Consider the following 13,033-nt stretch of genomic DNA (forward strand, 5'->3'; position numbering starts at 1 on the left):
TAGCACCACTAGGACTGTGTTCCAGAGCTAGGCATGTCCAGTTGCTCTCTATCCCTCAGTGTTCTGTTGACACATGTCAGGAGGGAACCGATGTGGATGTGGTGGAGGAGTCAGGCGCAGGACACAGAGGTTAAGTCCAACAGACTTTAATAATCCAAAGTCAAATGTCCAAAAGTAACACGACCTCGACAAAACAAGAGGCGAGGGAGAATTACGCATACACGCGTAAACACTAAACACAAAACAAACAGAGTGCAAACACGTAGCTCCGAACAGCATGACAGTGAAAACAACACACAATCATACTAGTGCAAAACAAGGAACTTATACGACACGTAATCAACACACAAATGGACACAGGTGTAACAGACAGACAAAAGCAATCAAATAACGAAAACATAGAGCGGTGGCAGCTAGTACTCCGGGGACGGCGAACGCCGAAGCCTGCCCGAACCAGGAGGAGGAGCAGTCTCGGCCGAAACCGTGACAGTACCCCCCCCCTTGACGCGCGGCTCCAGCCGTGCGCCGACCCCGGCCTCGGGGACGGCCAGGAGGACGCGGACCCGGGCGCGTGGGATGCCCACGGTGAAACTCAGTCAGGAGGGTTGGATCGAGTATGTCCCTCCTGGGCACCCAGCACCGTTCCTCCGGACCGTACCCCTCCCACTCCACGAGATACTGGAGACCACTCATCCGGCGCCTCGAGTCCAAGATGGTCCGGACTCTGTACGCCGGGGCCCCCTCGATGTCCAAAGGGGGCGGAGGGGTCTCTCCTATCTCATCTTCTTGGAGTGGGCCAGCTACCACCGGCCTGAGAAGAGACACATGGAACGAGGGGTTAATATTTTTATACTCTATAGGCAGTTGTAACCTGTAACACACCTCGTTCAATCTTCTCAGGACTTTGAAGGGCCCCACAAACCGCCGACCCAGCTTCCGGCAGGGCAGGCGGAGGGGCAGGTTTCGAGTCGAGAGCCAGACTCGATCTCCCGGTGCGTATACCGGTCCCTCACTGCGGTGGCGATCGGCGCTCGTCTTTTGTTGACGGATGGCACGCTGCAGATGGACATGGGCAGCGTCCCACGTCTCCTCCGAGCGCCGAATCCACTCGTCCACCGCAGGGGCCTCGATCTGGCTCTCGTGCCATGGTGCCAGGACCGGCTGATAACCTAAAACACACTGGAAAGGTGTTAAATTGGTGGAGGAGTGGCGGAGAGAGTTCTGGGCCATCTCTGCCCAGGGAATGAACCTAAACCACTCCTCCGGCCGGTCCCGGCAATAGGACCTCAAAAACCTACCCACATCCTGGTTGACACGTTCCACCTGCCCATTGCTCTCTGGGTGATACCCCGAGGTAAGGCTTACCGAGACCCCCAACCGTTCCATGAACGCCCCCCAAACTCGGGAGGTGAACTGGGGACCTCGGTCAGACACTATATCCTTGGGGACCCCATAGTGCCGGAACACATGGGTAAATAGGGCCTCAGCGGTTTGTAGTGCAGTAGGGAGACCCGGCATGGGAAGGAGACGACAGGCCTTGGAAAACCGATCCACAACGACCAAAATGGTGGTATTCCCCTGGGAGGGGGGTAGGTCGGTTACGAAATCCACCGATAGGTGGGACCATGGTCGTTGTGGAACGGGCAGGGGATGTAGCTTACCCCTGGGCAAATGTCTAGGCGCCTTACACTGGGCACACACCGAGCAGGAGGAGACATAAACCCTCACATCCCTAGCTAACGTGGGCCACCAGTATTTCATGCTAAGACAGTGCACGGTCCGGCCAATACCTGGATGTCCAGAGGAGGGTGATGTATGAGCCCAATAAATAAGACGATCACGAATCTCGAGCGGCACGTACGTCCGCCCCACAGGACACTCGGGGGGAGTAGGGTCGGTACGCAGTGCCCGCTCGATTTCTGCATCGACCTCCCATACCACCGGAGCCACCAAGCAAGACTCCGGCAATATGGAAGTAGGCTCGTTGGACCTCTCCTCTGTGTCATACCGCCGGGACAGGGCGTCTGCCTTACCGTTCTGGGACCCAGGGATGTATGTGATCTTAAAAACAAACCGGGTTAGGAACATGTTCCACCTAGCCTGACGAGGGTTCAATCTCCTAGCTGCCCGGATGTACTCCAGGTTACGGTGATCAGTCAGAATGAGGAAAGGGTGTTGAGCCCCCTCAAGCCAATGCCTCCACACCTTTAGTTCCTGGACTACGGCTAACAGCTCCCTGTCCCCAACATCATAGTTGCACTCCGCCGAGCTGAGCTTCTTGGAGTAGAACGCACAGGGGCGGAGTTTAGGTGGCGTGCCGGACCGCTGTGACAGAACTGCCCCAATACCGGTCTCGGACGCGTCTACCTCTACTTGGAATGGCAAAGAGGGATCCGGATGCGCCAGCACAGGAGCCGAGGTGAACAGGTTCTTTAGTTTGACAAATGCCCTGTCCGCCTCAGCCGACCACTGCAAACGAACCGGACCCCCCTTTAGCAGGGACGTAATGGGAGCTGCAACCTGTCCAAAACCCCGAATAAACCTCCGGTAGTAATTAGCAAAACCCAAGAACTGCTGCACCTCTTTTACCGTTGTTGGAGTTTGCCAATTACGCACGGCCGATACCCGGTCTACCTCTATCTCCACACCAGACGCGGACAACCGATAACCCAAAAAGGAGACGGACTCCTGGAAGAACAGGCATTTCTCTGCCTTGACATACAAGTCATGCTCCAACAGTCTTCTCAACACTCGGCGCACCTGGGCTACATGCTCGGCTCGTGTAGAAGAATACACTAGGATGTCGTCGATGTAAACTACTACACCCTGCCCATGCATGTCCCGGAAAATCTCGTCAACAAAGGATTAGAAGACTGAAGGAGCATTCATTAACCCGTATGGCATGACGAGATACTCGTAATGACCCGAGGTGGTGCTAAATGCTGTTTTCCATTCATCCCCCTCCCTAATGCGCACCAGATTATACGCGCTCCTGAGATCCAACTTTGTGAAGAACCGCGCTCCGCGTAACGATTACGTCATCGTCGCAATCAGTGGAAGTGGGTAACTGTATTTAACTGTGATCTGATTGAGACTACGGTAATCAATACACGGGCGCAATCCCCCGTCCTTCTTCTTCACAAAGAAGAAACTCGAGGAGACCGGGGAAGTGGAGGACTGTATGTATCCCTGTGCCAAGGACTCGGCTATGTAAGTCTCCATAGCCGCTGTCTCCTCTTGAGACAGGGGATACACACGGCTCCGCGGAAGTGCCGCTCCTGTTTGGAGATCTATCGCACAATCCCCCTGTCTATGAGGTGGTAGCCGTGTTGCCCTCGTTTTGCTGAACACAAGTGCTAAATCCTCATATTCAGGGGGAATGCGCATTGCAGGCACTTGGTTCGGACTCTCTACCGAGGTCGCCCCTAAGGAAACACCTAGACATCTCCCTACACACTGGGCAGACCATTCCATAAGAGCCCTCTGTTGCCACGCAATGGTAGGATCATGGGCGCTTAACCAGGGAAGCCCCAGCACCACGGGATACGCAGGAGAGTCAATCAGATAAAACTGAATGATCTCCTCATGACCCCCCTGCGTCGTCATCTTAAGTGGTGCTGTGACTTCTCTGATCAACCCCGACCCCAACGGCCGGCTGTCTAGAGCATGAACAGGAAAGGGGGCTTCTACCGGCCGAAGGGGAATTCCTAACCTATAACAAAATGCACGATCAACAAAATTCCCAGCTGCGCCTGAATCTACTAGCGCCTTATGCTGGGAATGAGGTGCCACCTGTGGAAATCTCACAGGTATACACATGTGACCAACAGAGAGCTCTGGGTAAGTGGGGCGCCTACTCACCTGGAATGACTCCCCAGTGCGTGACCTGTTGTCCCCTCTCCCAGGAGACCCTCCCCAGCACCTGGCCGCGGTGTGTCCTCCACGGCCACAGTTGGTGCAGGGGATGGCCCCCCTCGGGCTCTCTCTCCTCCTCTCTCTAGCGCCAGCGCCTCCGAGCACCATGGGAATCGGCTCGGAGGTGCTGGAGGGTGGAATGGACGACCCCCACTCGGGACGTCCGCGGGTAGCCAGCAGGGTGTCGAGACGGATGGAGATGTCCACCAACTGGTCGAAGGATAGGTTGGGGTCCCTGCAGGCCAGCTCACGACGAACGTCCTCTCGTAGGCTACACCGGTAATGGTCGATGAGGGCCCTCTCATTCCACCCCGCATCCACCGCTAGAGTCCGGAACTCCAGGGCGAACTCCTGTGCGCTCCTCTTCCCCTGTCGGAGGTGGAACAGACGCTCCCCCGCCGCCTTCCCCTCAGGTGGATGATCGAAGACAGTCCTGAAGCGGCGGGAGAACTCCGCGTAGGTGATGGTAGCGGCGTCTATTCCCCTCCACTCGGCGTTGGCCCACTCCAACGCCTTGCCGGATAGACAGGAGATGAGGGCGGAGACGCTCTCGTATCCCGAGGGCGCTGGGTGTATGGTGGCCAGGTAGAGTTCCACCTGCAGGAGGAACCCCTGACACCCGGCTGCAGAACCATCATATGCCCTCGGGAGCGAGAGCCGAATGCCACTGGGTCCCGGTGCTGAGAGAGGAGGACTGGCCGATGGTGATGGGATGGTGTGAGAAGGCGTGGGCACCTCTCCTGTAACCAACCGGCGCAGAGTGTTGGACACCTCGTTCATGGCGGCCCCAAGTTGCCGGATCATGGTGTCTTGGTCGCTGATCCGATCCTCCAGCGACTTGGGTGCCGCCGCTGCTCCTGCTGACTCCATACTGGTGTGTTGTTCTGTCAAGGCTGAGGTGTATGTGGTGTGGGAGTCAGGCGCAGGACACCGAAGCTTAGTCCAACAAAGTTTACTGGTGAAACTACAAGGCAAAGACACAGTAAACGGCCTCAAGAAAAACAGAGGCGAGCTATACGCAAACTATGCGTAAAACAATAAACAATGAAACAGAGACAAAACACGCAGCACTACGGACAGGCGAAAAACAACACACAACCTAACCAATACAACACAGGCAACTTATAGAACACGTAATCAGACACAAACTGACACAGGTGTGACAGACAGACAAAAGCAATAACACATAGAAACATTCAACGGTGGCAGCTAGTACTCCGGGGACGACGAACGCCGAAGCCTGCCCGAACTAGGAGGAGGAGCAGCCTCGGCAGAATCCGTGACAACTTTAGACACCTTTATAAAGCCTTGTAGTGGTTTAATCATTTCTTTAAACAATAAAAGCTAATTTACCAACATTTCTGAAAATGGATATATAGCGTTTTGGAATGAAACTCTTGTTTCCCCATCTGAGCTCAGAGTAGATGAGAGACGTAATGTTTGTCTCTGTTGTGTTGAAGCCCAATCAAGCAGGAGAGACTAGCCTCCCGTGTACCCAGCTGTGTGTCCATGAAGAGTGACTGGTCTATGGATCGTCCTATACGGTTTAGAGAGGGAGACTTTTCTACTGAACAGAGGTAAGAAGAACTCATGGGTCATGATCAGTGAGTTAAACAACACTGTCTCTAGTCATTTATCCTCTCCCATTTTCCCATTTATTTTTGTTGTTTTCATAATCCATAGGCTAATCCTTTTTTCCATTTTCATAGTCCTGAAACAATATTAAACAAACACAACATTCCCTCCCTGTGTGTGTGTGTCAGTGAGTGTGTGTGCACTCCCTGGATGAGGAGATGTAATCTCTATCCTGATTGCCTAGTCACTTTTAACCCTACCTACATGTACATATTACCTAAATTACCTCAACTACCTGGTACCCCTGCACGTTGACTCAGTACTGGTACTCCTTGTATATAGTCTAGTTATTACCTCAACTACCTGGTACCCCTGGACATTGACTCAGTACTGGTACTCCTTGTATATAGTCTAGTTATTACGTCAACTACATGGTACCCTGCACATTGACTCAGTACTGGTACTCATTGTATATAGTCTAGTTATTACCTCAACTACCTGGTACCCCTGCACATTGACTCAGTACTGGTACTCCTTGTATATAGTCTAGTTATTACCTCAACTACCTGGTACCCTGCACATTGACTCAGTACTGGTACTCCTTGTATATAGTCTAGTTATTACCTCAACTACCTGGTACCCCTGCACATTGACTCAGTACTGGTACTCCTTGTATATAGTCTAGTTATTACCTCAACTACCTGGTACCCCTGCACATTGACTCAGTACTGGTACTCCTTGTATATAGTCTAGTTATTACCTCAACTACCTGGTACCCCTGCACATTGACTCAGTACTGGTACTCCTTGTATATAGTCTAGTTATTACCTCAACTACCTGGTACCCCTGCACATTGACTCAGTACTGGTACTCCTTGTATATAGTCTAGTTATTACCTCAACTACCTGATACCCCTGCACATTGACTCAGTACTGGTACTCCTTATATATAGTCTAGTTATTACCTCAACTACCTGGTACCACTGCACATTGACTCAGTACTGGTTCTCCTTGTATATAGTCTAGTTATTACCTCAACTACCTGGTACCCCTGTACATTGACTCAGTACTGGTACTCCTTGTATATAGTCTAGTTTTTACCTCAACTACCTGGTACCCCTGTACATTGACTCAGTACTGGTACTCCTTATATATAGTCTAGTTATTACCTCAACTACCTGGTACCCCTGCACATTGACTCAGTACTGGTACTCCTTGTATATAGTCTAGTTATTACCTCAACTACCTGGTACCCCTGTACATTGACTCAGTACTGGTACTCCTTGTATATAGTCTAGTTATTACCTCAACTACCTGGTACCCCTGCACATTGACTCAGTACTGGTACTCCTTGTATATAGTCTAGTTATTACCTCAACTACCTGGTACCCCTGTACATTGACTCAGTACTGGTACTCCTTATATATAGTCTAGTTATTACCTCAACTACCTGGTACCCCTGCACATTGACTCAGTACTGGTACTCCTTATATATAGTCTAGTTATTACCTCAACTACCTGGTACCCCTGTACATTGACTCAGTACTGGTACTCCTTGTATATAGTCTAGTTATTACCTCAACTACCTGGTACCCCTGCACATTGACTCAGTACTGGTACTCCTTGTATATAGTCTAGTTATTACCTCAACTACCTGGTACCCCTGCACATTGACTCAGTTCTGGTACTCCTTGTATATAGTCTAGTTATTACCTTAACTACCTGGTACCGCTGGACATTGACTCAGTACTGGTACTCCTTGTATATAGTCTAGTTATTACCTCAACTACCTGGTACCCCTGGACATTGACTCAGTACTGGTACTCCTTGTATATAGTCTAGTTATTACCTCAACTACCTGGTACCCCTGCACATTGACTCAGTACTGGTACTCCTTGTATATAGTCTAGTTATTACCTCAACTACCTGGTACCCCTGGACATTGACTCAGTTCTGGTACTCCTTGTATATAGTCTAGTTATTACCTCAACTACCTGGTACCCCTGCACGTTGACTCAGTACTGGTACTCCTTATAGCCTCATTATTGTTATTTTATTATGTTACTATTTCCTTTTTTTATTTAGCTAATTTTTGTTACTTTTTAACTAAATTGTTGGAAAAGGGCTCGTAAGTAAGCATTTCACGGTAAAGTGTACCACTGTTGTATTCGGCGCATGTGACATACAATTTCATTTATTTTAATTTGAAGGTCATGCGTAAAAACATGTCATCAGGTCGAGCAGTCGTCTCACGCCGAACTGCGCATGTGCAGGCCGTCAAATCAAAGGCACTCCTTCCATATAAAGTTGTTTTTGACTAACATGAAAACGTGTCAGTTTGTCACTTTCACGAGGTTGAAGTAATAATGTGTTCAACTACTAAAGACAGAACATTTATAAAATGAACAAATCAATCAATCCAAATTAGATTTGTCACATGCTCCTAATGCAACAGGTGTAGACCTTACTGTGAAATGCTTACTTACGAGCCCTTAACCAACAATGCTGAGTTAAAAAATGTTTTACTAACAACTAAGGAAGTCATTTTTACTTCTTTGACTTCTCAAACCCTAAACCCTGGCCTGGTCTGCTTCATATGCGTACCACAATTATATATTTTTTTACATCAGCAGTTGTCACAAAGTGCTTATATAGAAACCCAGTCTAAAACCCCAAAGAGCAAGCAATGCAGATGTAGAAGCACGGTGGCTAGGAAAAATTCCCTAGAAAGGCAGGAACCTAGGAAGAAACCTAGAGAGGAACCAGGCTCTGAGGGGAGGCCAGTCCTCTTCTGGCTGTGCTGGGAGGAGATTATAAGAGGATATGGCCATTAAGGCCAGATCGTTCTTCAAGATGTTCAAATGTTCATAGATGACCAGCAGGGTCAAATAATAATGACTGTGGTTATAGAGGTTGCAACAGGTCAGCACCTCAGGAGTAAATGTCAGTTGGCTTATCATAGCCGAGCATTCAGAGGTCGAGACAGCAGGAGTGGTAGAGAGAGAGAGAGGGTCGAAACAGCAGGTTCGGGACAAGGTCGCACGTCCGTTGAACAGGTCAGAGTTCCATATCCGCAGGCAGACCAGTAGAAACTGGATCAGTCACGTCCGGTGGAGCATGTATCGACACTGATAGGATCGAAAGAAGGGGAGCACTGCTCTCGGATCAGTTTTCTCCATTAAAATCTTTCCATAACATTATAATTATTTCACAATACTGACCACGGATCAGCTTCTAGAAAGATATTACTACCTACGGCTGCAAAAATTGAGGCAGCTTATTCTAATGCTTACACAATAAAAATGCACTAAATCACAGATTCGGCACATCATTGGGCACATGTTAGGCTACATATCATGAAATATATTGAGACAGATTACAGACAGTAGCCTACAAGTAGCAAAATAGAACTCAATTGATTGAACATTGAATATATTTCAATATGATTGAAATAGGCCTATAGCCTACTGTTTAGATTGTAATGCAGTCATCTCGGTTTTCATTTGAAGCATAATTTGTGTACTTCCCTTGTTTGAATCAATTGCAAAGACATTGGCAACTTTGTATTTGTAGTCAACTTTGTTCTGAATTTATCGGTGGTCAAAAAGAGACGGATAAACCATGTGATTCTATGTTTAGCGGAGATCTTCTGTGTATAAAGTGAGGCGGGAGGGCAAAAAAGCATCTAACGACGCACTTGGCTGTTCTACAAGTGGTCTGAGGCAGGTGTTAGAATATGAGCGTTTTCAAGTGCAACGTTAATAACGATGGTTTTGGGAAACAGCTCAGAGATTTAACAATGCTCCTACGAAGGTTCTAATGATGAACTTGGCCTTAACATGCTTTTGGGATACCAGGCCCTGGACAAAAACATCTGCTAAATAACTAAAATGTGAAGTGTAAATGTTTTACATACAGATCTCATATTACTGTATTAAAAAAATATATATATATATTTAAGTATTGATGTCACAAGTGTATCATTTGTACAGTTCTTTATTAAAACTGTAGTTATTTGTTACATTTAACTGTGTAAAATCTAGCAGTACTACTTATTTCTCTGAGAGTGAGGCAGATATATAGCATTTTGCAAAAAAAAACATTTGTCTCTCTGAAATGAAGCCATTAATTGATCGATTTTAAAGAAACACATTTAAACAACCCCCTGCCATGATTAGATAGTGAAAAATTCACCAATCTCTTTCATAATTTCTTTAAACAATAGAAGCTAATTTACTAACATTTCTGAAAATGGATATATAGCATTTTGGAATGAAACTCTTCTTATGTTTCCCCATCTGAGCTCAGAGTAGATGAGAGATGTAATGTTTGTCTCTGTTGTGTTGAAGTCCAATCAAGCAGGAGAGACCAGCCTCCCCTGTACCCAGCTGTGTGTCCATGAAGAGTGACTGGTCTATGGTTCTACCTATAGAGTTTAGAGAGGGAGACTTTTCTACTGAACAAAGGTAAGAAGAACTCATGGGTCATGGTCAGTGAGTTAAACAACACTGTCTCTAGTCATTTCTCCTCTCCCATTTTCCCATTTCTTTTTGTTGTTTTCATAATCCATAGGCTAAACCTTTTTTCCATTTTCATAGTCCTAAAACAATATTAAACAAACACAACATTCCCTCCCTCCCTGTGTGTGTGTGTGTGTGTGTGTGTGTGTGTGTGTGTGTGTGTGTGTGTGTGTGTGTGTGTGTGTGTGTGTGTGTGTGCACTCCCTGGATGAGATGTAATCTCATGATTTTTCTACAGAAACCAAAAGGAGAGATCAGAGTCAGAGATTCTCAGTGGTCAGTCTTCCCAGAGTCATCAAACAGACCTGGCCTCCATATTCAGTGTATGTGGTCCTGATATGTATTTTTGTTTTGGTTTACCTCAAGTAAAGTTGATCTGTCAATCATTCATTCATATGTTAATGAGAAAGCATTTCTTATCTTGCTTAACTTTTTTACTTGATTTATTTCAGTTGCTTGAAGAGAATATTATGACATTTTTGAAGAACGAGCTGAAGATGTTTAAGAGGATTCTTAGTCCAGAACTCCCAGAAGGCTTTGAGAGTCAGAAGCAGGATAAGGAAGTGGTGGACGCTGAAGATGAGAAGCAGGAGAGCAGTGCCAGAGAGGGGGCTCTGAAGATCACACTGCATGTCCTGAGGAAAATGAACCAGAAGGAGCTTGCTGACACACTGGAGAAAAGTAAGAGCTGTCTGCCTCATGTTGAATGCTGTTTTAGAACATTTAAAAGCTGTAGCTAAAGTACAGCTAAAGTAGCTGTGTAACTCAATGATATTGTAGCAGCCTTAACACAACACCTAGTGACCTCATCAAGTAGCAGCAGGGATGTGTTGTGTTGATTAATTTAGACAGAGAGAGAGAGAGAGCGAGAGAGAGAGAGAGAGAGAGAGAGAGAGAGAGAGAGAGAGAGAGAGATAATACCAATAATAATATAATCAGTCACTCCAGTCTGTAATGCATTATGAAAACATTTACACATTTATACAGTCAGTTAAGAGAATAAATTATTATAATTTAAAATGTTAACAGTCCTAGAATACTGTAGGCATTAAAACAGACGTAATATTAATATCCTCTGTGTTATTTCTAGATTCAGATGAGCTTGCTGTGATTTGCCAACGTGAACTCAAATCTAATCTAAAGAAGAAGTTTCAATGTGTATTTGAGGGGATCGCTAAACAAGGAAACCCAACACTTCTCAATAAGATCTACACAGAGCTCTACATCACAGAGGGTGGAACAGGAGAGGTCAATAATGAACATGAGCTGAGACAGATTGAGACAACAACCAGGAAACAAGCAAGACCAGAGACTGCAATCAAATGTAACGACATCTTCAGACCCTTAACTGGACAAGACAAACTTATCAGAACTGTGCTGACAAAGGGAGTCGCTGGCATTGGAAAAACAGTCTCTGTGCAGAAGTTCATTCTGGACTGGGCTGAAGGAAAAGCAAATCAGGATGTCCAATTTGTATTTTCATTCCCTTTTCGGGAGCTGAATTTGATGAAAAAGGAGAAACACACTTTGATTGAACTTCTCAATCACTTCTCAATGGAAACCAAAGAATCAAGAACCTCCAACTACGACAAGTACAAAGTTCTGTTCATCTTTGATGGTCTGGATGAGTGCCGACTGCCCCTAGACTTCCAGAAGAACAAGATCTGTTGTGACGTCACAGAGTCAACATCAGTGGATGTTCTGCTGACAAATCTCATCAAGGGAAATCTGCTTCCCTCTGCTCTCCTCTGGATAACTACCCGACCTGCAGCAGCCAATAAGATCCCTTCAGTGTGTGTTGACCAGGTGACAGAGGTACGAGGGTTCAATGACCCACAGAAGGAGGAGTACTTCAGGAAGAGATTCAGTGATGAGGACCTGGCCAGCAGAATCATCTCACACATAAAGACATCAAGGAGCCTCCACATCATGTGCCATATTCCAGTCTTCTGTTGGATTTCTGCAATAGTCCTTGAACACATGTTGAGTACAGACCAGAGAGAAGAGATGCCCAAGACTCTGACTGAGATGTACTCACACCTTGTGGAGTTTCATACCAAACAGAAGGATGAAAAGTATCTTGGGAAAGAAGAGACAGGTCCACACTGGAATAAAGAGAGCATTCTGTCACTGGGAAAACTGGCTTTTCAACAGCTTGTGAATGGCAATCTGATTTTCTATGAAGAAGACCTGAAAGAGGCTGGCATTGATGTCAATGAAGCCTCAGTGTACTCAGGATTGTGCACACAGCTCTTTAAAGAGGAATGTGGGCTGTACCAGGACAAGGTGTACTGCTTCGTGCATCTGAGCATTCAGGAGTTTCTGGCTGCTGTATTTGTGTTCCTCTCATTCTTCAACAACAATGAGAATCTAATGGCCGATCCGCAAGTTACTGAAGTTACTGTCTACAAGAGTGCTGTGGATAAAGCCTTACAAAGTGAGACAGGAAACCTGGACCTGTTCCTCCGCTTCCTTCTGGGCCTCTCACTGGAGTCCAATCAGAAGCACTTACGAGGTCTACTGACAAAGACAAGAAGCAGCTCACAGAGCCATGAAGAAACAGTCAAGTACATCAAGGAGAAGATCAGGGAGAATCCCTCTCCAGAGAGGTGCATCAATCTGTTCCACTGTCTGAATGAACTGAATGACCATTCTCTAGTGGAGGAGATCCAAAGATACCTGAGATCAGGAAGTCTCTCAGAAGAAGAACTGTCACCTGCACAGTGGTCAGCTCTGGTCTTTGTGTTGCTGACTTCAGAAAAGGAGCTGGATGTGTTTGACCCGAATAAATACTCCAGATCAGAGGAAGGTCTTCTGAGGCTGCTGCCAGTGGTCAAAGCCTCCAGAGCTGCTCTGTGAGTACATAAAATGACATTTAAGTACTAATCATCAGGAAGAAATATTCAGTTTAGAGAAAAATATATATTACAATATGTATATAATATATTATATTATATTGAAAAACTTACTGAATCAATGCATTGATGTTCACATTAGTATAACAATATGACCATACAATTCTAG

The 13,033-nt window shown here is 46.6% G+C and overlaps 1 protein-coding gene across 1 annotated transcript in view; it reads left to right on the plus strand.

Moving 5' to 3' along the window:
* The window catches only part of LOC311120367 (NLR family CARD domain-containing protein 3-like), a gene marked incomplete at its 3' end in the record, with an annotated part of 211,386 nt that overhangs the window by 162,188 nt on the left and 36,165 nt on the right, over positions 1-13,033 (plus strand). The window lies entirely within an intron of this gene.

Source organism: Coregonus lavaretus (assembly GCF_964263955.1).
Source record: "Coregonus lavaretus genome assembly, contig: HAP1_SCAFFOLD_280, whole genome shotgun sequence".
In the NCBI taxonomy this organism is placed as follows: Eukaryota; Metazoa; Chordata; class Actinopteri; order Salmoniformes; family Salmonidae; genus Coregonus; species Coregonus lavaretus.